At 27.6% G+C, this 26,337-nt stretch overlaps 1 protein-coding gene and 1 long non-coding RNA gene across 12 annotated transcripts in view; one reads left to right on the top strand and one right to left on the bottom strand.

The window, feature by feature from the left end:
• The window catches only part of LOC111419106 (homeotic protein ultrabithorax-like), a 526,223-nt gene that overhangs the window by 50,091 nt on the left and 449,795 nt on the right, over positions 1–26,337 (top strand). The gene's annotated exons all lie outside the window — the stretch shown is intronic.
• LOC111419114 (uncharacterized) lies at positions 51–26,337 on the bottom strand. 3 transcript variants are annotated; one of them, XR_011641572.1, is made up of 6 exons: positions 22,344–26,337; positions 22,188–22,285; positions 12,472–12,645; positions 8,028–8,200; positions 557–777; positions 51–435 (listed from the first exon to the last, which is right to left on the bottom strand). It is a non-coding gene; the product is annotated as an uncharacterized lncRNA (long non-coding RNA). The 3 variants fall into 3 exon arrangements; XR_011641570.1 differs by having other exon boundaries at positions 22,188–26,337; XR_011641571.1 differs by having other exon boundaries at positions 596–777; positions 22,188–26,337.

Raw genomic sequence — 26,337 nt, 5'->3', positions numbered from 1 at the left:
GATTTTTTAACTTTTAACATATATATTAATAAGAAATAATACAACGAAAATAAAAAACTCATCTTTATTACTTTTAATTTACATAATTAATTTTTTCTTATTTTCGATAACAAAATTAAATAAAATTCCATCTGGTAGATGGAACAGCGTCATTTTCAACTCTAATTTATTCAAATTCCGTACCATATCCGCCCGTATAGGTCGAAAATACTTTCTTTATCTTCATTTTCTCTTCATCGTTATATCTTCGACTTATTCTACGTGTTCGTTTTCACGTTCTGCTTCGAGTTCTTCTTTGAGTTCTTCTTCGATTTCTTCTGAGATTATCGAAATTAAGATGTGAATTTCATTAAAAGGAGAAAACTCGTCCCGCTTAAAATCCCATGTTTATCGTTTCTCTCTTCTCCTTGATGGTCTCCGAGTTTAAATGAAATCCTAAAAGGAAAAATATACAAAAAAGAAAGTTAAAGTTTTAGTTAAAGTATACATATTTTTTTTAAGTTTGATTTTTTTGTCTATAACAAATTTATATCCCGTAGTTTCGGGGGTGTATTACCTACAGTGATCTTTGAGGGGGAGTCTGAATCCTGATTACCTTTCATCCCCGAATACCTTTTCCCCCTTAAATCGGATAAAGGTGGGAAAGGTGTCTCTGGAAAATCCCTGCTCGAGAGAAAAAGAGAGAGAACTTGGAATCAAAGGGATTGATTTACGGGTTGACCGAACCCGGTGTCACGTCTCGGGCTAACACATCTCTGATTAACCTTGTTACAACCCCTGGAAAAAAAAAACACAAAAAAGTGTTAAATTTTTTTGTAATAATAATATTTTTCTATATTTCTCGATAAATTTTTTTATATTATTCATCTCCATGAAAATACCTTTAAAATGAGCCCAAACTCGATATATCCAAGTATTACAACACACGAGATATTCGTATTTTTATAAAATCTAGATGGCCGACATTGAAACTATTCTAGCGCCATCTGTAATTATAAATTTTTATGATCTATATGTAGTGTGGTACATCAAATTAGGTTAAAATTTTCTGATTTTTACAAAACTTTTAAATTTTATGATGTTTTATGTATATTTTATATATATATATATATATATTTATTTTATATATATATATATTTATTTTATATATATATTGTATTTTGTATAAATATATAATATATAAAAGTTAAAATGTAATAATTAATGATTTTCGTTATAAAAGTTCATCATAACTTGAAAACTGAACAAGATGGAGAAAAATGTTTCAAATATAAATTGTTTATAATGTATCAAAAAGACATAATTTTTAACCAGATCTAGTTCAAAATTTGTTGTATTTTGGTTAGAAAGTGAAAATTCCCAAAATGCCAAAATTGTTGATTTTTGTTATTAAACCCGATTATATCTCGAAAATTAAAAATGATGGAGGAAAATATCTTGTATAGAAATTGTTTATAATAAACCAAAAAGACTTTATGCATAACCAGAATTAGCTCAAATATTATTGTATTCTGGTTAGAAAGTGAAAATCCCCAAAATTGTTGATTTTTGTTATTAAACCCGATCATATCTCAAAAATTAAAAATGATGGAGGAAAATATCTTGTATAGAAATTGTTTATAATGAACCAAAATGACATAATCCATAACCAGATATTATTTAATTATAACCATGTTGTAGAGAGAAAGTGAAAATCTCCACAACGTCAAAATTGTTGATTTTTGTGATTAAATTCGATTATATCTCGAAAATTAAAAATGATGGAGGAAAATATCTTATATAGAAATTGTTTATAATGAATCAAAATGACATAATCCATAACCAGATATTATTTAATTACAACCATGTTATAGAGAGAAAGTGAAAATTTCCAAAATGTCAAAAATTAATGGTTTTGGCCATTAAAGTTCATCATAACTCAAAAATTAAAAAAGATAGAGAAAAATGTTTTAAATACAAATTGTTTATAATAAACCAGTAAAAGATAATCCATAAAGAAATCTTTCTCAAATATGGCTACGTTCCGATAAGGTAGTAAAAATCACCAAACTGGAAAAATTGTTGATTTTTGTGATTAAACCCGATGATATCTCAAAAATTAAAAATGATGGAGGAAAATATCTTGTATAGAAATTGTTTATAATGAACCAAAATGACATAATCCATAACCAGATATTATTTAATTATAACCATATTGTAGAAAGAAAGTAAAAATTTTCAAAATGTCAAAATTGATGGTTTTAGCCATTAAAGTTCATCATAACTCAAAAATTAAAAAGGATGGAGAAAAATGTTTTAGATACAAATTGTTTATAATAAACCAGTAAAACATAATCCATAAAGAAATCTTTCTCAAATGTGACTACGTTCCGGTAAGGTAGGAAAAATCACCAAACTGTCAAAATTGTTGATTTTTGTGATTAAACCCGATCATATCTCAAAAATTAAAAATGATGGAAGAAAATATCTTATATAGAAATTGTTTATAATCAACCAAAATGACATAATCCATAACCAGATATTATTTAATTATAACCATGTTGTAGAGAGAAAGTGAAAATTTCCAAAATGTCTAAAATTGATGGTTTTGGCCATTAAAGTTCATCATAACTCAAAAATTAAAAGAGGTGGAGAAAAATGTTTTAGATACAAATTGTTTATAATAAACCAGTAAAACATAATCCATAAAGAAATCTTTCTCAAACATGACTACGTTCCGGTAAGGTAGGAAAAATCTCCGAAATGTCAAAATTGTTGATTTTTGTGATTAAACTCGATCATATCTCGAAAATTAAAAATGATGGAGGAAAATGTCTTATATAGAAATTGTTTATAATGAACCAAAATGACATAATCCATAACCAGATATTATTTAATTATAACCATGTTGTAGAGAGAAAGTGAAAATTTACAAAATGTCCAAAATTGATGGTTTTGGCCATTAAAGTTCATCATAACTCAAAAATTAAAAGAGATGGAGAAAAATGTTTTAGATACAAATTGTTTATAATAAACCAGAAAAACATAATCCATAAAGAAATCTTTCTCAAATATGACTACGTTCCGGTAAGATAGGAAAAGTCTCCAAACTGGCAAAATTGTTGATTTTTGTGGTTAAACCCGATGATATCTCAAAAATTAAACATGATGGAGGAACATATCTTGTATAGAAATTGTTTATAATGAACCAAAATGACATAATCCATAACCAGATATTATTTAATTACAACCATGTTATAGAGAGAAAGTGAAAATTTCCAAAATGTCAAAAATTAATGGTTTTGGCCATTAAAGTTTATCATAACTCAAAAATTAAAAAAGATAGAGAAAAATGTTTTAAATACAAATTGTTTATAATAAACCAGTAAAAGATAATCCATAAAGAAATCTTTCTCAAATATGGCTACGTTCCGATAAGGTAGTAAAAATCACCAAACTGGAAAAATTGTTGATTTTTGTGATTAAACCCGATGATATCTCAAAAATTAAAAATGATGGAGGAAAATATCTTGTATAGAAATTGTTTATAATGAACCAAAATGAAATAATCCATAACCAGATATTATTTAATTATAACCATATTGTAGAAAGAAAGTAAAAATTTTCAAAATGTCAAAATTGATGGTTTTAGCCATTAAAGTTCATCATAACTCAAAAATTAAAAAGGATGGAGAAAAATGTTTTAGATACAAATTGTTTATAATAAACCAGTAAAACATAATCCATAAAGAAATCTTTCTCAAATGTGACTACGTTCCGGTAAGGTAGGAAAAATCACCAAACTGTCAAAATTGTTGATTTTTGTGATTAAACCCGATCATATCTCAAAAATTAAAAATGATGGAAGAAAATATCTTATATAGAAATTGTTTATAATCAACCAAAATGACATAATCCATAACCAAATATTATTTAATTATAACCATGTTGTAGAGAGAAAGTGAAAATTTCCAAAATGTCTAAAATTGATGGTTTTGGCCATTAAAGTTCATCATAACTCAAAAATTAAAAGAGGTGGAGAAAAATGTTTTAGATACAAATTGTTTATAATAAACCAGTAAAACATAATCCATAAAGAAATCTTTCTCAAACATGACTACGTTCCGGTAAGGTAGGAAAAATCTCCGAAATGTCAAAATTGTTGATTTTTGTGATTAAACTCGATCATATCTCGAAAATTAAAAATGATGGAGGAAAATGTCTTATATAGAAATTGTTTATAATGAACCAAAATGACATAATCCATAACCAGATATTATTTAATTATAACCATGTTGTAGAGAGAAAGTGAAAATTTACAAAATGTCCAAAATTGATGGTTTTGGCCATTAAAGTTCATCATAACTCAAAAATTAAAAGAGATGGAGAAAAATGTTTTAGATACAAATTGTTTATAATAAACCAGAAAAACATAATCCATAAAGAAATCTTTCTCAAATATGACTACGTTCCGGTAAGATAGGAAAAGTCTCCAAACTGGCAAAATTGTTGATTTTTGTGGTTAAACCCGATGATATCTCAAAAATTAAACATGATGGAGGAACATATCTTGTATAGAAATTGTTTATAATGAACCAAAATGACATAATCCATAACCAGATATTATTTAATTACAACCATGTTATAGAGAGAAAGTGAAAATTTCCAAAATGTCAAAAATTAATGGTTTTGGCCATTAAAGTTTATCATAACTCAAAAATTAAAAAAGATAGAGAAAAATGTTTTAAATACAAATTGTTTATAATAAACCAGTAAAAGATAATCCATAAAGAAATCTTTCTCAAATATGGCTACGTTCCGATAAGGTAGTAAAAATCACCAAACTGGAAAAATTGTTGATTTTTGTGATTAAACCCGATCATATCTCGAAAATTAAAAATGATGGAGGAAAATATCTTATATAGAAATTGTTTATAATGAACCAAAATGATATAATCCATAACCAAATATTATTTAATTATAACCATGTTGTAGAGAGAAAGTGAAAATTTCCAAAATCTCCAAAATTGATGGTTTTGGCTATTAAACTTCATCATAACTCAAAAATTAAAAAAGATGGAGAAAAATGTTTTAAATACAAATTGTTTATAATAAACCAGTAAAACATAATCCATAAAGAAATCTTTCTCAAATATGACTACGTTCCGGTAAGATAGGAAAAATCTCCAAAATGTCAAAATTGTTGATTTTTGTGGTTAAACTTGATGATATCTCAAAAATTAAAAATGATGGAGGAAAATGTCTTATATAGAAATTGTTTATAATGAACCAAAATGACATAATCCATAACCAGATATTATTTAATTATAATCATGTTGTAGAGAGAAAGTAAAAATTTCCAAAATCTCCAAAATTGATGGTTTTGGCAATTAAAGTTCATCATAACTCAAAAATTAAAAAAGATGGAGAAAAATGTTTTACATACAAATTGTTCATAATTAACCAGTAAAACATAATCCATTAAGAAATCTTTCTCAAATATGACTACGTTCCGGTAAGATAGGAAAAATCTCCAAAATGTCAAAATTGTTGATTTTTGTGATTAAACTCGATCATATCTCAAAAATTAAAAATGATGGAGGAAAATGTCTTATATAGAAATTGTTTATAATGAACCAAAATGGCATAATCCATAACCAAATATTATTTAATTATAACCATGTTGTAGAGAGAAAGTGAAAATTTCCAAAATCTCCAAAATTGATGGTTTTTGCAATTAAAATTCATCATAACTCAAAAATTAAAAAAGATGGAGAAAAATGTTTTGTATACAAATTGTTTATAATAAACCAGTAAAACATAATCCATAAAGAAATCTTTCTCAAACATGACTACGTTCCTGTAAGATAGGAAAAATTCGAAAAAAATCAAAATTCACGATTTTCTTTATTAAAATTGGAGATGGAGTGAAATTTTTTGTTTATAATGATATAAAAAAAGATATATTACATAATTAGTTTCAGATACATACAATTTTTCTGTTATATGATAATCATTTATTTAAATTTTAGGGCATTATTTAATCTTTCTTTATACAATCTATAATTCTTTCTTTTTATATACTTAGTACTTTACTTTACATTACTAACAGTTTTTAATTTTACAAAATGTGCTAATTAAAATTTTTGAAAAAGAATTTATATATATCATAATTAAAATAGTTGAAATATCTAGATTAAAACTATAACACAAAGAATTTATTTACATTTTAGCTTATTCATCGTGAAACGTATACATTTTAAACGTTTTTTATATTTCATTTTAATTTTGTATCGACCCGGCTTCGTTCTAACTATAAAAATGCCACGCTTTCAGCGTGCTCCGCGTCCTTTAGAATAAATAACCACTTAGCGACTCGGTTGGTGGTCCAAATGCGTCCTACTTGGCACAAAAAAGAATCGCGCGATTATCATTAACAACGATCGGGTTTTAATTTTCATTCGAAATGTCACAGAAAATAAGCGAACGTTGCAACAACAAACTAAAACTTCAATTACACTAAAAGATGCTGTGAGCTTTCAAGTTTCCTCCTCCGCGTTCTCTCCATTTTCGCGATATGCACTTTATATAGGACCCGGTTTGCTGATTATACTAAAAGCTTTTGAATATCAGTGATGTAGAAAAAATTATTTTGAGGATTTAAGAATAAGAATGAGTTGAGTTAATTAACTTTTTCTTGTTAGCAAAAACGACGCAACGTTGCACGTTTCTTGAATTTACAAATAAGACGAGAAAGCGAGGTTAAAAGAAAGAAAACGCATTTCCTTGGTACACGTTGGAAAATCTCGTATTCAAAAGGGAGTGATGCAGAGAGTACGAAATAAAACTTTACAATCCACGGAAGCGAGTTGAAAATAAATTTAATTAAACTAACAGATAGCGAACGTGGAATTACAACTAGTTTCGTGGTGGTGTTGTGATATCGTTTTAGTTTTCATTTTAGTTTTTGAACACGAAAACTAAAATCGTATAGATAAGATTCATACATATATATATATAACCGGAAATACGACCGAAATCACCGAGCGGAGTCAATTTCTCCACGAAATTAGTCGTCCGACTTCCGGAATACTGGACGTGAAATTGCTGATTTCGTGTCCCTTGGTCGTACGAACTGCACGTATCTTCCTTGCTATATAAATTCGCTTTTAACCTCAGGTATACAACTCCTTTTAAACCTTGCTATTTTCAGAGGTTTTATTTTTTTAAATTATTTATTTGGATAAGAAGTAAGAAAGGGGTTTCAAGAAAATAATTGGATTATATTTAAGTCTTTTCAATTTCCACATGCCATTAATTTCTTGAAACGCAACGTTATCGGGTCGTTTATGTTATACGATTAAGTCAAGGGGCGATTATCACCTTGTAACGATCGTAAAATCGATGTATAATATTTTCAATTCGAACGATAACATTATAATCGAGAGTTCGCCTATTGTTTCAACACTCAATTTATTTTCGATACATTGTTCTCTTGTTACTTTTAATTTTCTTACACCAACGTAATCTTAGATTTCTTTATTTTTTTTTTAGTTATAAAAGAGATGTTGAATTTAGACAAAGTTAAAGTTTGCTGAGTACGCGGAGAATATTTTAATAACACCCGAAGCTAAAGGAAAAGAAAGTTGGTCGTCTTCTGGCAGGATTTTGAGTAATCCTCCGATTTTATCCCTTAATCTTGGAAGTTACTGCAAAAACTTTCGAGAGATTGCCGAATTAAATTAGATTAAGTTCCGTCGCTTCTTCTCGATATGAAAATCAGCGTCCTTTTTATCCCCGAAATGGCTCGGGGATCAATACTTTAAAGGAATTTATTAAAACTCCTAATTCATCATAAAAAAAATAATAATAAAAAGCTTTAACTCTTAAGTTATTATTAAAACGTGTCTTGATCCGAATCTTTTCACATCAAATATAAAATTAATGAAATTTTAAAAAAAGTATCCGATTTCAACCAAAAAATAATTAATTTTAACATCATGCATTTTCTACTCATTATTGTTATTTAAATTATTTAATTTATTTACCTAGTTCGATATCTTCTTCTTGATATGTTGTTGATGTTATGGCGTAGAGTTCTATGGCAATTAACTTGTATTATCTACTAAGATGGCGCTCTGTTATTGTCAGAGGCTAGTATGGATTGCTTCTTAAGCGCATGCGTTTCAAATTCACGCAGGCGTTTTCACACAAATATCCCCTAAAAAAACTTATATATAAGATACACCCTTTAAAAAAAATTATATAAATTTAAAAAAAAACAATTTATATATATATATATATTTTATATATTTTTGCCGTAAAAAATTGTATTTCCTTGTTTACCTTGGTAGGGGTAAGTTTTATATTCTTGTTTTTTTATTCTTTTATTAGCCTCCGCAAACAAGATTTTTTCGTTTTGCTTTTTGCCCCAATATTTTAAATTATTTTTACATCTTCAATAACAAAAATTGACACAAAAACGGAAAAAATAACACAGAAAAAAAATGGATCTCCTTCGAAAACATCTTTGATATTTTACGTCTCGACAGTAAATTTCCAATATAGATAATGCATCTGGACGATCAAAAATTGATCCAGTAATTTTATTGTAAAGGTACACATACAGGGCGACTCGTAAAAACGTGGAGATATTTTATTAATATTACCAATATATATATATTTCGTTTCTTCGTGTTTAATCACCACTTTTAATCATTTCAATCACAACCTCAATGTATGGCTGCAACACAAAAGCTCCAACTTCTATTCTTGCATTATATTTCATCTCATTTTCATGTTTTTTAAAGTATTGAAAGAGAAATGACTTCATTCCATGAAAGTTAATGTTGTCCAGAAAATTCAATGTCGTCAAAATCTAATTGGTGTTAATTAAAATGATTCTGATCGACTAAAAGCATCTCTAGCATTTCAGAAGTAATTTCTTTAAAAATATTAATTATAACTTTGGTATGCAAATAACTATTTAAGTTTGTGATAATTTGAAGTCATGGCTTCATCAAGTTGTCTCATAATATTAAAAACATCATTTTTTTCTGCTTAATATTAAGCCCAAAAACATTGATATAAAGATATTTCTATAAAACCTTAATTAATTGATGGACTTTAAAAATTGATATCTCAAAAATTAAAAGACATTTTTGCTGGGAATTTTTTCTATAATTTCTAATAGTTGTGCAACAATATCTTAAGAAACCGATTTTTTTAAACCGGCGGAAGATTTATTTAACTTATGAAGCAAAAAGAAATTGATTGATTAATATCTCAAAAACTAAAAGAGATTTTTAGAAGCGGTCTTTTTCATTTAAAAGTATATTAAAATTCGCTTTAAAAAGCTTCGTATTTTGTCATTACATCTCAATTAGTTCTTGAGATACGATTTTTTAAATTTGTATTCTTAAAATCTATAACCAGCAAATACGCAGAGTTAGGTTTAAAAAATCGTAATGACGAAGTTTATGGAAATTAAAGAATTATTTATGGCATACTAAAACTATATTAAATTAGCTTTAAATTGTTTCTTATTTTATTATTATATCTCAATTCGTTCTCGAGATACGATTTTTTAAGTTTCTACTTAAAATAAATATAAATTAAATCAGGGTTGAATCGTAACGAGGAAATTTATGAAAATCCAAAAATTATTTATGCTACACCAAATCTATATTAAATTTGCTATAAATTGTTTCTTACTTCATTATTATATCTCAATTCGTTCTCGAGATACGATTTTTTTAGTTTTTATTTACAAAAATATATACATTAAAACATGATTGATTTTAAAAAATCGTAACAACGAAGTTTATGATAATCAAAAAATTATTTATGGCATACCAAATCTATACTAAATTAGCTATAAATTGTTTCTTATTTCATTATTATATCTCAATTCGTTTTCGAGATACGAGTTTTTAAGTTTCTACTAAAATAAATATAAATTAAATCAGGGTTGAGTTTAAAAAATCATAACAACGAAGTTTAGGGAAATCAAAAAATTATTTATGGCATACCAAATCTACATTAAATTATCTTTAAATTGTTTCTTATTTCATTATTACATCTCAATTCGTTTTCGAGATATCATTTATTAAGTTTTTACTTAAAAAAGATATATACAGTAAAACATGATTGATTTTAAAAAATCGTAACAACGAAGTTTATTATAATCAAAAAATTATTTATGGCATACCAAATCTATACTAAATTAGCTATAAATTGTTTCTTATTTTATTCTTATATCTCAATTCGTTCTCGAGATACGATTTTTTAAGTTTTTACTTACAAAAATATATATATTAAAATAGGATTGAGTTTAAAAAATCGTAACAACGAAGTTTAAGGAAATCAAAAAATTATTTATAGCATACCAAATCTACATTTAATTAGCTTTAAAATGTTTCTTATTTCATTATTACATCTCAATTCGTTCTCGAGATACGATTTGTTAAGTTTTTACTTAAAAAAATATATACATTAAAACATGATTGATTTTAAAAAATCGTAACGAGGAAGTTTATGATAATCAAAAAATTATTTATGGCATACCAAATCTATACTAAATTAGCTATAAATTGCTTCTTATTTTATTATTACATCTCAATTCGTTTTCGAGATACGATTTTTTAAGTTTTTACTTGCAAAAATATATATATTAAAACAGGATTGAGTTTAAAAAATCGTAACTACGAAGTTTATGGAAATCAAAAAATTATTTATGGCATACCAAATCTATATTAAATTAGCTTTAAAATGTTTTTTTATTTCATTATTACATCTCAATTCGTTCTCGAGATACAATTTTTTAAGTTTTTACTTACAAAAACATATATATTAAAACATGATTTAGTTTAAAAAATCGTAACGAGCAAATTTATGAAAATCAAAAAATTATTTATGCTACATCAAATCTATATTAAATTTGCTATAAATTGTTTCTTATTTCATTATTACATCTCAATTCGTTTTCGAGATATCATTTATTAAGTTTTTACTTAAAAAAGATATATACAGTAAAACATAATTGATTTTAAAAAATCGTGACAACGAAGTTTATGATAATCAAAAAATTATTTATGGCATACCGAATCTATATTAAATTTGCTATAAATTGTTTCTTATTTCATTATTACATCTCAATTCGTTCTCGAGATACGATTTGTTAAGTTTTTACTTAAAAAAATATATACATTAAAACATGATTGATTTTAAAAAATCGTAACAACGAAGTTTATGATAATCAAAAAATTATTTATGGCATACTAAAACTATATTATATTTGCTATAAATTGTTTCTTATTTCATTATTACATCTCAATTCGTTTTCGAGATACGATTTGTTAAGTTTTTACTTACAAAAATATATACATTAAAACATGATCGATTTTAAAAAATCGTAACAACGAAGTTTATGATAATCAAAAAATTATTTATGGTATACCAAATCTATATTAAATTTGCTATAAATTGTTTCTTATTTCATTATTATATCTCAATTCGTTTTCGAGATACGATTTTTTAAGTTTTTACTTACAAAAATATATACATTAAAACAGAATTGAGGTTAAAAAATCGTAACTACGAAGTTTATGGAAATCAAAAAATTATTTATGGTATACCAAATCTATATTAAATTAGCTTTAAAATGTTTTTTATTTCATTATTACATCTCACTTCGTTATGGAGATACGATTTTTTAAGTTTTTACTTAAAAAAATATATACATTAAAACATGATTGATTTTAAAAATCGTAACAACGAAGTTTATGATAATCAAAAAATTATTTATGGTATACCAAATCTATATTATATTAGCTTTAAAATGTTTTTTATTTCATTATTACATCTCAATTCGTTTTCGAGATACGATTTTTTAAGTTTTTACTTGAAAAAATATATATTATATTAAAACATGATTTAGTTTAAAAAATCGTAACGAGGAAATTTATGAAAATCAAAAAATTATTTATGCTACACCAAATCTATATTAATTTTGCTATAAATTGTTTCTTACTTCATTATTACATCTCAATTCGTTCTCGAGATACGATTTTTTAAGTTTTTATTTACAAAAATATATATATTAAAACATGATTTAGTTTAAAAAATCGTAACGAGGAAATTTATGAAAATCAAAAAATTATTTATGCTACACCAAATCTATATTAAATTTGCTATAAATTATTTCTTATTTCATTATTACATCTCAATTCGTTTTCGAGATACGATTTTTTAAGTTTTTACTTACAAAAATATATATATTAAAACAGGATTGAGGTTAAAAAATCATAACTACGAAATTTATAGAAATGAAAAAATTATTTATGGCATACCGAATCTATATTAAATTTCCTTTAAAATGCTTGTTATTTTATCACGATATCTCAATTCGTTCTTGAGATATAAACTTTTAGTTTAATTTGATTTTTTTAAGATATTGTTGTGGACATTTTTTTATATATTTTTACGACTCACCTTGTATACATAGAGACATATGTAATGTTAGAGGTGAATCATAAATTTTGATGTACGCGATTTTCCCCCCAAAGTATTCGTGACGTTTGGAGAGCACTTTGGGAACCGTCCAGACGAAAAGGCCTAAGTAATTCAGTGAATTCACGTAGTTTTCTTGCATTTCTTGTTCTCTAACTAAAAAAGAAAAAAGAAATACGTTTTAGTTAAGAGGAGTTCCAAAATGTTATTATTTGTCGAAACTTTTTATACTTTCAGATAATAAATTTGTTATTTAGGTCAGGCTCTTACGTTCGGGTCGAATTCGTCAATTTTGCTTGATGGATCGCGAAACTAGAACGCGGGGCTTGTTTAATTCAGTTTAATTCAACTGAAATGGCGTACAAGGAGTTTTTATATTTTTCGGTATAAAATTTATTTTGAAACACTTGGTTCTAATTAAAACCGTTCAATATTCTTGTGTATTTAAATGTTGTATTTAAGGCCTCTACTAATTAGCGAGAGGTTATGTTCGCCAGACGCTCGCTGGTTTTAAAAGCTCCAGCAGCAGCTTGTGACCACCGAAGCGTGTACTTTAAGTAAAGCCGTTCATTAAGTCGAAAAGAACCCGAGGAGAATTGATGAGATGAGCTTTCTTGTTTCGTTCGGAGCGAGATAAAACCAACGAAGATATACTTATTACACGTTTTAAAGATTTTTTTTTGGCTTTAAATTGAAAACGGAAACTTTCCATTTTTTTTCAACCATTTTTTTTTTTGGTTAGCTTTCTAAAACGAGATAAAGGATTTGTTTTACACAAAGAAACTTCAATACAAAAGATTTGGCTTGAATGGGAAGAGAAATTTGTTCTTCTTCCTTATTGGTGTTTAACATCTTTTGGTTTTTGCCGCCATCTTCAGGGATTTTGGAGATGTTTTCAATCTCATTATTTCGAGAACTATTTCGTTGCAAAAAAACTCCCCATCCAATTATGAGAACTATTCCGTTTTCCCGGGAAAATAACGAAAGTTGGAGAACTTCCTCGGGGTGGTTTCGCCAGAAAAAGGAAACTTTGCTACTAGAAAGGAAAGGAGGAATATTGGCCCCCGGAGAGGGTGCTCCCGGAAAAATGGGGATGAGAACATCCCACCAACCTCCATTTGTTACGTGTGCACGTGGGGTTGTACTTGAGCTTACGTGATATATGTACCCCCTAAAGTTTTTCTACCTGTAAGGTATACCTTTATTTTTTATATAAGTGTATGTATTTGACATTTAAATTTTTATTTATCTTAATATCATTATAAATAAATTTAAAAATATATATGTATTATATCATGTTGATATTAATATATTGATCAAGTTAGTTTTGATACATGTGTCGCCATCTATGGTTGCGATGCCAAACTAAAATTTAAAAGATTGTTCGTAAGGGAGCGCGCAAACTCAAATCTTAACGTTGTTATGTGTTCTTTACATAAAGTTGATTTTCGTTTAAATAGGATAAAAAGAGAAAAATGCAAAAGCTAATCGCAGCGGGACATTTGTTTACGGAAAGATCGTTTCGAAAATGTTATTTTCGGTGTTTTAAACTTTGTTTATCTGAAAACCTGGTCTATCTAGGCGCAGGTTTATTATTAGACGTTGAGGTTTTTGTTTCTTTGTAAACAAACTCGAAACGAAGAAAAATTAAAATGATAAAAATAAAGATGTGTTATTGATTGGTCATCCCCCCTTGGGAAATATGCCTCTCTCAGCAAAGACAAGCAACAGCATTCCCCTTTTACTCGAAGAGATGTATTTTCTTCCCTTTTGTAGAGTCCCAGTTGAATTATTCAGTTGCGAATACACACACACGCGAAACGTTCATATTTCATCCCTTTTTGTGCTTGGGTGGGGAAAAACTCCCCTCAGTTTTCTGGGGGGAGCAGATGTCCGGAAAACTTTCCGAAAAGAGAAACAAAAACCCAAAGTTTTAGAAAAAGGAACGCTTCTTTTCCTTGGACGGGGTTTTAAACTTCGATGAAATGAGATTGGGGAGCTCGGAGGAAATATCTCGAGCAAATTGGAAGCGATTTGGGGGTGGTGGGTCGTGAGGAAGGGCAAATGGGGGGTGGTGGAGACGAGGTTGGTGCTTAGCACGCGAGTTTTCGAGAACCTTTTGATTGGGCACTTAATTTTTTTAACTTGGAATTAAGTGGCGGGTGAGAAGAAAATTGTAAAAAGGGGAGGATGGAAATTAAGTGGAAATTGATCTTGTTTGTAATAAAAACAAAAAAAAAATCGAGTGGGGTTGTTTATTGATTATAGTTTAACAACCCATTAATAGATGGCGACACTTTTTTAAATTAACTTAAACATTATTTATTTTTTTTATAAAAAGAAAGTTATAAAATGGAAGAAAAAAATTTAAGCCTGCAGGGGAAAGTTTACATAATAATTTAAGGTAGTGGGCGTCTCTTGTCAATTGACGGTAACCATATGGCGGACGCCACTGGGTTCATCTCATAGGCTTCACGATTCGATTTTAAAAATATTTTCGTGCAACGAACAAACAAATACGGAAGCTCCGATTTTATAAACAGAATCAGTTGAAATTCCTGCAATTATTAATATTTACTGGACCATAAAATCACGGTTAAGTGGAATACGTAAAGTTTTATTAACGTTCTAGTGTAAATAATGTTTTATACAGACACACGATCACAGAAAACTGTCAGGCATTAAAATATAGAGATCTAAAGATTTCAACCGACGTTTATAGACCAAACTTTTAATATTTACAACTTTATTCCTTGTTATCTTTGAAATTTATTTAATGTTATAAAATTCTTTTTTGCTTAAATGTGTCGATCATCGTCGAATTATTAAATTTGTCCGGATCTCGTCGACGACGTTTTCCCGCCCATTAAAACGGCGTAAAACGAACTGGCAACAATTCTCGGGATTAATTAAACCCAACCTAACCCCGACTACATCCCTAAAAACACATCTCATTTTGTTGTGTTTATTGAATTAATTTCTTTTTATTAAATTAATTTTAGTTTTCTTAAAAATGTTTCTTGTCGCAAAGAAATAAGGCTAACAAATTTAATAGGGTCATTTTATTTTCGCGAACCGAGAGCTTCTAGATTACACCGACAGATGGAGCGCATTGTCGCTGAACGTCGCCTCTTGCAATTTATTTTAGTCGCTGCTGTTGCTGCACCAACCCCGAATGTTATTTATTTTTTGTAATTTCGTAAAAATTAGAAAATAGAATTTTTCCTGAATGCATTCAAGCTTTTCCGGTAAATACATGAACGTGTATGTATACTTTAAGGTAAAATTCCCGCGGGATACGTTCTTTCAACCCTATCCTGGACTAGGATGGGATAACTCGAGGCAAATCCCATGAGTATCGCGTATACACGAACCTTTTTCCGACGTCCGCTTTTCCTGTTTTCGTGATCTTCAATATTAAAAAGGTCGGAAAACATATTTTTCTCGAGCTACCAACGGACCCGTCGGTCCACAAGGACCTATTATCCTTTATTTATGTCCCGAGACGGATATATTTTCAAAAGGCACAATCCCAGTTTGCGTGCAAAAAAATATTCAAAACAAGAATTTCTCGGAATCATTCATTTTCTTTTCCTTTTTATTCAACTTGAATTTAAATCCGAGTTATTTTTACTGTCATGGTGCGTTGTCACGCGAAATAATAAATAAAAACCAAAATTGATGATATTTTAAGACAAACTTAAATAAACTCTAATAACATACCCGAACTGATTTCTGTGTCATATGATTTTGATTAATAATTTTTCTCATTAAATCTTCTTTTACCGATATTTTAGGTTAGGAACATGATATCGAGACGATTTTTTTATATAAAAAAAAAGTAATATTAATAGATTTAACTTTTCTAAAAAAACTCACTATTTCTATTGTGTTATCGAAAATGCCCTCTAGTGGCAACATATCAAATTACAATCAATACAAGTAAGGTAGAATTTGTAGTCCAAGAAATGCTCTTTTCAACGTTACCAAACTTATTAAATTCCGTTCAGCCATTCTGAAATTATTGGCATTTGTTTACAAACATTTTCGAACCCCACTTCTTTGTTATGTTAATTCAGCATAATTCCAAGAAAAACAACATTTTTTAATTCAAGATGGCGGTTTAGAAACTTGAAAATAATTTCCAGGATTTTCTCTTAGCCACTTTAGTCGTTAAATTTTTTATCGCAAGTCTTTAGAAGTAGTTTCCGAGATACACCTTGCACGCTTATTTGGCCACCCTGTACATAGATATACAGGGTGATTCACATAAGAACCGACAGAGAGCAGGAACATGTAGAGGACAATAAATTAAGATGATTTAACGCAACTTATCTCTATACCAAGTTGTATCCCTGAAGAGTTATAGGCCTTCAAAGTTTAGTGTTAAATTTTTAAAACATTCAATATCTTCGTAATACAGTAAGCTAGAAATACCAAATTTGGTATACGTTATGAGTGTACCAAGGGTATTAATTGGTAGCAAGTTGAGATCAATTGAGGCATTTCAAAGGGTTGATTATGGGTGATGGTACCCTAAATTTTGACAGATCTTTTTAGCCTTTTAACGGATTTAATACATTATTACCTCATTTCGTGTGGAATTTAATTCTAAAACTTTTCTTACTCTTATTATTTTTTAAAAAACTTTGTCGTTTTCATAAAAAACTTAAATAACTAAAGACACTTATTTTGTAATGTTACTTAAAATAAACGAAAATTCAGTAGTCGGCTATGAAATTATACGTCAAACTTGACAAATAGGTTATAAAATTATTTGACAACAAGGTTTTATAACCTATTTGTCAAGTTTGACGTACAATTTCACAGCCGACTACTGAATTTTCGATGATTTTAAGTAGCATTAACGATATACGTGTCTTTAGTTATTTGAATTTTTTATGAAAACGACAAAGTTTTTTAAAAAATAATAAAAGTAAAAAAAGTTTTAGAATTAAATTCCACATGAAATGACGTAATAATGTATTAAATCCACCAAAAGGTTAAAAAAATCTGTCAACATTTAGGGGACATCTTAAATCATCTTAATTTATTGTTCTCTACATGTCCCTGCTCTGTGCCGGTTCTTATGTGAATCACCCTGTATAGCACCGACTTAATATTTTCAAAAATGCTAGTCGGATCAACATGAAATTTGAATTTGATTAAAGAAAAAGTTGTTCTTTTTTCAATTCTTAACAAGTTTTATTAGAAAAATATTTTGATACAAACAATAATTAGGAAGATAATCTTGAATTTGATTTTTGTACTGTTCACAGGGAAATTAAAAAATTGATAATATTAAAAAATGGTGCGAATAAAAGTTGTTCCTTGTTTCATTCTTAACAAGTTTTATTAGAAGAATATTTTGATACAAACAAAAATTAGGAAAATATTCATGAATTCGATTTTTGTACTGTTCACAGGGAAATTAAAAAATTGATAATTTTAAAAAATGGTGCTAATGAAAGTTGTTGCTTATTTAATTCTTAACAAGTTTTATTAAAAAAATATTTTGATACAAAGAAAAATTAGGAAGATATTCTTGAATTCGATTTCTATACTGTTCACAGGGAAATTAAAAAATTGATAATTTAAAAAAATGTTGCTAATAAAAGTTGTTCCTTGTTGCATTCTTAACAAGTTTTATTAAAAAAATATTTTGATACGAAGAAAAATTAGGAAGATATTCTTGAATTCGATTTTTATACTGTTCACAGGGAAATTAAAAAATTGATAATTTTAAAAAATGGTGCCAATAAAAGTTGTTCCTTGTTTAATTCTTAACAAGTTTTATTTGAAAAATATTTTGATACAAACAAAAATTAATAAGATAATCTTCAATTACATTACTATACTATTCACAGGGAAAATAAAAAATTGATAATTTTAAAAAATGGTGCCAATAAAAGTTGTTTCTTGTTTAATTCTTAACAAGTTTTATTAGAAGAATATTTTGATACAAACAAAAATTGGGAAGATATTCTTGAATTCGATTTCTATACTGTTCACAGGGAAATTAAAAAATTGATAATTTTAAAAAATGGTGCCAATAAAAGTTGTTCCTTGTTTAATTCTTAACAAGTCTTATTAGAAAAATATTTTGATGTAAACAAAAATTAGGAAGATATTCTTGAATTCGATTTCTATACTGTTCACAGGGAAATTAAAAAATTGATAATTTTAAAAAATGGTGCCAATAAAAGTTGTTCCTTGTTTAATTCTTAACAAGTCTTATTAGAAAAATATTTTGATGTAAACAAAAATTAGGAAGATATTCTTGAATTCGATTTCTATACTGTTCACAGGGAAATTAAAAAATTGATAATTTTAAAAAATGGTGCCAATAAAAGTTGTTCCTTGTTTAATTCTTAACAAGTCTTATTAGAAAAATATTTTGATGTAAACAAAAATTAGGAAGATATTCTTGAATTCGATTTTTGTACTCTTCACAGGGAAATTAAAAAATTGATAATTTTAAAAAATGGTGCGAATAAAAGTTGCTCCTTGTTTCATTCTTAACAAGTTTTATTTGAAAAATATTTTCATACAAACAAGAATTATGAAGATATTCTTGAATTCGATTTTTATATTGTTCACAGGGAAATTAAAAAATTGATAATTTTAAAAAATGGTGCCAATAAATGTTGTTCCTTGTTTAATTCTTAACAAGTTTTGTATGAAAAATATTTTGATACAAACTACAATTAGGAAGATAATCTTGAATTTAATTTTTATACTATTCACAGGGAAATTAAAAAATTGATAATTTTAAAAAATGTTGCCAATAAAAGTTGTTCCTTTTTTAATTCTCAACAGGTTTTATTTGAAAAATATTTTGATACAAACAATAATTAGGAAGATAATTTTGAATTTAATTTCTGTACTATTCACAGGGAAATTAAAAAATTGATAATTTTAAAAAATAGTGTCAATAAAAGTTGTTCATTGTTTAATTCTTAACAAGTTTTATTTGAAAAATATTTTGATACAAGTAATAATTAGGAAGATAATCTTCAATAACATTACTATACTATTCACAGGGAAATTCAAAAATTGATAATTTAAAAAAATGGTGTCAATAAAAATTGTTCCTTGTTTAATTCTTAACAAGTTTTATTTGAAAAATATTTTGATGCAAACAATAATTAGGAAGATAATCTTCAATTACATTACTATACTATTCACAGGGAAATTAAAAAATTGATAATTTTAAAAAATGTTGCCAATAAAAGTTGTTCCTTTTTTAATTCTGAACAGGTTTTATTTGAAAAATATTTTGATACAAACAATAATTAGGAAGATAATTTTGAATTTAATTTCTATACTATTCACAGGGAAATTAAAAAATTGATAATTTAAAAAAATCGTACTAATAAAAGTTGTTCCTTGTTTAATTCTTAACAAGTTTTATTTGAAAAATATTTTGATACAAGTAATAATTAGGAAGATAATCTTCAATAACATTACTATACTATTCACAGGGAAATTCAAAAATTGATAATTTAAAAAAATGGTGCCAATAAAAATTGTTCCTTGTTTAATTCTTAACAAGTTTTATTTGAAAAATATTTTGATGCAAACAATAATTAGGAAGATAATCTTGAATTTAATTTTTATACTATTCACAGGGAAATTAAAAAATTGATAATTTTAAAAAATGTTGCCAATAAAAGTTGTTCCTTTTTTAATTCTGAACAGGTTTTATTTGAAAAATATTTTGATACAAACAATAATTAGGAAGATAATTTTGAATTTAATTTCTATACTATTCACAGGGGAATTAAAAAAATGATAATTTTAAAAAATAGTGCCAATAAAAGTTGTTCATTGTTTAATTCTTAACAGGGTTTGTATGAAAAATATTTTGATACAAACAATAATTAATAAGATAATCTTCAATTACATTACTATACTATTCACAGGGAAATTCAAAAATTGGTAATTTTCAAAAATGGTGCCAATAAAATTTATTCCTTATTTAATTCTTAACAAGTTTTATTTGAAAAATATTTTGATACAAACAATAATTAGGAAGATAGGTCGGTTCCATACTTAATGAACACCTTGTAAATATTTCAATCATAATGTAGAACCTCGGCCGCAAGCGACCTCGGCTTTGTCATAAACTTAGCCAAAATCGCTTGTGACTTAATTAGTTGAAGTTTCTTTAAACAAAAAAATAGAATCTAAAAATGTAGAATGTATAAATATATATATATATATATATATATATATATATATATATTATATATAGAATATAAATATATACTAAAAATGTATAATCTCGGCCGCAAACGACCTTGGCTCTATATCGCTGAATAAGATATTGTATATATAAAATCAAGTATATATAAATTCAATTAGATTACATTTAAAATTTGATTCCTTTTCACGTTTAGCCATATGAGAAAATAAACTTGAAAATCGTAGTCGTTCAAGGAGACGAGCGCGTTAATTGTATGCAAATTTTGGTTCTGCACCGCATTGACAACGTTCCCATCTTTAGAGCGGCGACGAAACCGTAAGCAGCACACGTCTCGTGTATACGGCCACTTGAAATTTAATTTCCTGTCTGGTGCATTTTGACGTGTTCGTCTCGATCTAACCACCTCCGAGGGGAGGAAAACGACGAAAGTTTGCATAGAACGCGAACGAGGTTTACATGGAAATGATATGTTAAATTAGATTTAGTCAATTTGGTATTTTTTTGAAATGTCTACATTTTCTTGCTCGAATCAAGTTGGGATGGTGAAAATATGAAGTGCGATTCGTAAATTTTCGCTTGATTACTTTCGAAGGGAGTCACGTTTCGTCGGGGGGCGGCGAAACAGACGTGACCTGTGTTTTTCCAGGCAATTTTCTCGCCCACTCCCCATTTTCCTCATATAGATATAGAAAACTTATCAACTCAACAAATATTTATGTTCAATACAATTCTTAGATTGTATTCAACTCAAAAAATGTAACATTTTTTTTATTTTAAATTAAAAAAAATTTTTAGTTTATGCAAAACTTGTCTTGTTTCCGTCGGGAAATTTTCCTACTGGTCGGGTAACTTTCGGGGTTGGTTTTCCCGGGGGAAAATTGAACGGGGTTTTAGGGTGCGATTAGGGCGAAGTGCAGCGATGCCGGCGACGCCCGGAAACGTTCTAGTTGAGCGCCGCGCCACCCGATGGCGTTCCGAGCACGCGAATTGACCCGTTTCGCGAAATTGCGCTTTGCATAACTACTGTTGTTACCGCCTCGCTTCCGGTTCTGCTTCTACGAAAGCCGAAACTCTGTGGGTAGATAGAATGGGAAAACCGGAGAGCGCAGATAAAACGGGTTGATTTTGGGTTGTTTAATTAAATTGTTTGCTTTTGAATTTAAATTTAAAAAGGATAATTGTACTCATAAATCTTTGGGTATTCATTTTAAACTGCTTTCTTGACACATCGAACCCGTTTCTTATCAAAGCGCGACCTTTAACCGTTTAAATATTAAAAAAAATAAAAAAATTAAAAATAAGTGCTGCGTTTTATTGCAGCAAAGTTCAAAGTGTTTACATTATTCACGTTGTTATTAAACATCTCGCGTGTTTTTACAAGAAAAAAATTCACATAAACATTTTTGCGAGAACTACGTTAAGAACGAGTTTTGGTCTTGATTCCCAAAAATTGATAACGAATTTTTTTTCTGAGAAACTTTTTATTTACCTTTTTGGTCATTAATCCTTCCTTTTAACCTTGCACATCACTCGCACTTTTTTCTTGAATAATACCTTGACCTCCACTCGCGGTTTTCTGGTTCGTGACTGAAAAGGGTTGGACCTTGAAGTTAAAACTTACATCATCTCGTTACCTGTATTTTACCTTCTTTTCTTCTTGTTCAAAGAACTTTCGCTTTTTTTAGGGGGTTAATTTTTATGTCTTTTATCGGATGAGTTTAGGAGGTGGGTTTAGGTATGGGGTAGTTAAGTTTTTTTTTTTTTCGGTAGACACCCCATTGTGAAGTTCCCCGAGTGTAGTTTTAACTCAGTATGGTTCCGGACGTAATCCATTTCGAGTTGATGCTTTAGTGAAGTTTATAAATATTTGCCGGAGGATATTTTTTGAATAATTAAGGTAAAAATTATTTTTATTTCTAAGTAAAACACAACTTTTTATGTAAATATATTCTCGAAGGATTAAGGATTACCTCCTTGGTTTATGTAAATGGCGCCACAACCTCGGTTTTCTTTGCCTCCTCCTTCACCTCCTTCTCCGACATTCGATGGCGACTCCTGCGCTAAGGACGTGTTTACTCTGCATACAAATTACCCCGGTCTACGAAAACTGGAGTCTTTACGTTCCCATTTACTTGGGGGGAACGAGAGAGGGGAAGTGATCCCCGCGAGAGCAGAACAACGATGGCCTCAAATTACGTTTTCCGGTGGGTTTGGATTTTTTCTCCGGGTGAGGAAAAAGAATCGAGAAAGACATCTGAGTTTAGAGTGTGGATCTATGTTAATTTTTTTCCTCTTTTTTTCCTTATTTTATTTTTCGATATGGTGACCACTCTCTTTTCCGTGCTCTCTTGCATTATTCATGATGCTCTTTAACAAATCTCTTTAGAGATGGAGAACTTTTAAACATTTCTTTAACATTCTTTTACTTTTAGTTTTATTGCAATTGAGGTTCATTAGAAAATTATATATAAATATATATATCTTTTTTATTTTCAAATATTATCGGTGATGCACTGATTAAAAATGAGTTGCTTTCTAGAAATAAATCTAACAAGTATTACGGATTTGACTTGCTTTTGTTATATTCTGAAATGTTTCGCTGAAAAAGTAACATTATTTAAATTTTATTAATATGTACTCGGGACTAGTTTCGGATTAAAATCTATCTTCAGCCGAAACATATTTATTATAATTAATAAAAAAGATAGAATGCACAACGAGATGTAGCTCAGATATAATCATATTCTAGTTAGAATGTGAAAATCCCCAAAATGTCTAAAATTGTTGATTTTTGTTATTAAAGCGGATCATATCTCGAAAATTAAAAATGATGGAGGAAAATATTTTATATAAAAATTGTTTATAATGAACCAAAAAGTCAAAATTTATTACCAGATCTAGTTCAAATATTGCTATATTCTAGTTAGATTGTGAAAATCCCCAAAATGTCGAAATTCTTGATTTTTGTTATTAAATCGGATGATATCTCGAAAATGAAAAATGGTGGAATAAAATATTGCGTATATAAATTGTTTATAATGAACGAAAGAAACATAATTTATAACCAGATTTAATTCAAATGTTATTATGTTCTAGTTAGAAAGTGAAAATGCCCGAAACCTCAAAATTGTTGATTTTGTTTATTAAATCTGATCATATCTTGTAAATTAAAAATGATGGAGGAAAATATTTTGGATTGAAATTGTTTATAATGAACCAAAAAGATAAATTTCATAACCAAATATGATTCAAATATGGTTATATTGTAGTTAGATAGTGAAAATCATCAAAATGACGAAATTATTGGTTTTTGTTATTAAAGCAGATGATATTTCGAAAATGAAAAATGATGCAATAAAATATTGTGTATAGAAATTGTTTATAATGAACGAAAGAAACATAATTTATAACCAGATTTAATTCAAATGTTATTATGTTTTAGTTAGAAAGTGAAAATCCCCAAAATGCCAAAATTGTTAATTTTTGTGATTAAACCCGATTATATCTCGAAAATTAAAAATGATGGAGGAAAATATTTTATATAAAAATTGTTTATAATGAACTAAAAAGTCTAAATTTATTACCAGATCTAATTCAAATATTGTTATATTCTAGTTAGAATGTGAAAATCCCCAAAATGTCTAAAATTGTTGATTTTTGTTATTAAAGCGGATAATATCTCGAAAATAAAAAATGGTGGAATAAAATATTGCGTATATAAATTGTTTATAATGAACGAAAGAAACATAATTTATAACCAGATTTAGCTCAAATGTTATTATGTTCTAGTTAGAAAGTGAAAATCCCCGAAACCTCAAAATTGTTGATTTTGTTTATTAAATCTGATCATATCTCGTAAATTAAAAATGATGGAGGGAAATATTTTGGATTTAAATTGTTTATAATGAACCAAAAAGATACATTTCATAACCAAATATGACTCAAATATGGTTATATTGTAGTTAGATAGTGAAAATCATCAAAATGTCGAAATTATTGGTTTTTGTTGTTAAAACGGATGATATCTCGAAAATGAAAAATGGTTGAATAAAATATTGCGTATATAAATTGTTTATAATGAACGAAACAAACATAATTTATAACCAGATTTAACTCAAATGTTATTATGTTTTAGTTAGAAAGTGAAAATCCCCAAAATGCCAAAATTGTTAATTTTTGTGATTAAACCCGATTATATCTCGAAAATTAAAAATGATGGAGGAAAATATTTTACATAGAAATTGTTTATAATGAACCAAAATGACATAATCCATAACCAGATATTATTCAATTATAACCATGTTGTAGAGAGAAAGTGAAAATCCCCGAAATGTCAAAATTGTTGATTTTGTTGATTAAACCTGAACATATCTCGTCAATTTAAAATGATGGAGGGAAATATTTTACATTGAAATTGTTTATAATTAACCAAAAAGATAAAATTCATAACTAGATCTATCTCAAGTATTATTATATTCTAGTTAGATACTGAAAATCCTCAAAATGTCGAAATTGTCGATGTTTGTTGTTATATCCGAATATATCTCGAAAATGAAAAATGATGGAGTGAAATATTTTGTATAGAAATTGTTTATAATGAACGAAAGAAACATAATTAACAACCAGATTTAGCTTAAATGTTATTATGTTTTAGTTAGAAAGTGAAAATCCCCAAAATGCCAAAATTGTTAATTTTTGTGATTAAACCCGATTATATCTCGAAAATTAAAAATGATGGAGGAAAATATTTTACATAGAAATTGTTTATAATGAACCAAAATGACATAATCCATAACCAGATATTATTTAATTATAACCATGTTGTAGAGAGAAAGTGAAAATCCCCGAAATGTCAAAATTGTTGATTTTGTTGATTAAACCTGATCATATCTCGTCAATTTAAAATGATGGAGGGAAATATTTTACATTGAAATTGTTTATAATTAACCAAAAAAATAAAATTCATAACTAGATCTATCTCAAGTATTATTATATTGTAGTTAGATAATGAAAATCCTCAAAATGTCGAAATTGTCGATGTTTGTTGTTATATCCGAATATATCTCGAAAATGAAAAATGATGGAGTGAAATATTTTGTATAGAAATTGTTTATAATGAACGAAAGAAACATAATTAACAACCAGATTTAGCTTAAATGTTATTATGTTTTAGTTAGAAAGTGAAAATCCTCGAAATGTCAAAATTGTTGATTTTGTTTATTAAACCTGATCATATCTCGTCAATTTAAAATGATGGAGGTAAATATTTTACATTGAAATTGTTTATAATGAAACAAAAAGACAAAATTCATAACCAGATCTAACTCAAATATTATTATATCGTAGTTAGATAGCGAAAATCTTTAAAATGTCGAAATTGTTGATTTTTTTTGTTAAATCTTAATATATCTCGAAAATGAAAATGATGGAGTGAAATATTTTCTATAGAAATTGTTTATAATGAACGAAAGAAACATAATTAACAACCAGATTTAGTTTAAATGTTATTATGTTCTAGTTAGAAAGTGAAAATCCCCAAAATGCCAAAATTGTTAATTTTTGTGATTAAACCCGATTATATCTCGAAAATATTGTAGGTTGAAATTGTTCATAATAAACCAAAAAGACAAAATTCATAA

Source organism: Onthophagus taurus, chromosome 10 (genome assembly GCF_036711975.1).
Source record: "Onthophagus taurus isolate NC chromosome 10, IU_Otau_3.0, whole genome shotgun sequence".
Taxonomy (NCBI): Eukaryota; Metazoa; Arthropoda; class Insecta; order Coleoptera; family Scarabaeidae; genus Onthophagus; species Onthophagus taurus.
The sequence above is the reverse complement of the archived record's forward strand: the minus strand, read 5'-3'. Positions and strand labels throughout refer to the sequence as shown.